This window comes from Crocuta crocuta, unplaced genomic scaffold, assembly GCF_008692635.1.
Source record: "Crocuta crocuta isolate KB4526 unplaced genomic scaffold, BGI_CrCroc_1.0 scaffold2168, whole genome shotgun sequence".
Taxonomy (NCBI): Eukaryota; Metazoa; Chordata; class Mammalia; order Carnivora; family Hyaenidae; genus Crocuta; species Crocuta crocuta.
Window position 1 is genome coordinate 1,994 of NW_027528295.1, and position 293 is coordinate 2,286.

Sequence of the window (293 nt, forward strand, 5' to 3'; positions counted from 1 at the left end):
AGACTTTGGAACTAAAATATGTTTTAAAAGAGTGTTGTCACTGTTGGTGTTGGCTATTAAAATTTAGAGACATTCCTCTTGTAAAATTCCAGTTATCATCATCATCATCATCATCATCATCATCATCATTATCATTATTATCACACATGAAACCATGCTCAGCATCCCTCCTCATCAGGGAAATACAAATCAAAACCACACTGAGATACCACCTCACGCCAGTCAGAGTGGCTAAAATGAGCAAATCAGAGGACTCTAGATGCTGGCGAGGATGTGGAGAAACGGGCACCCTC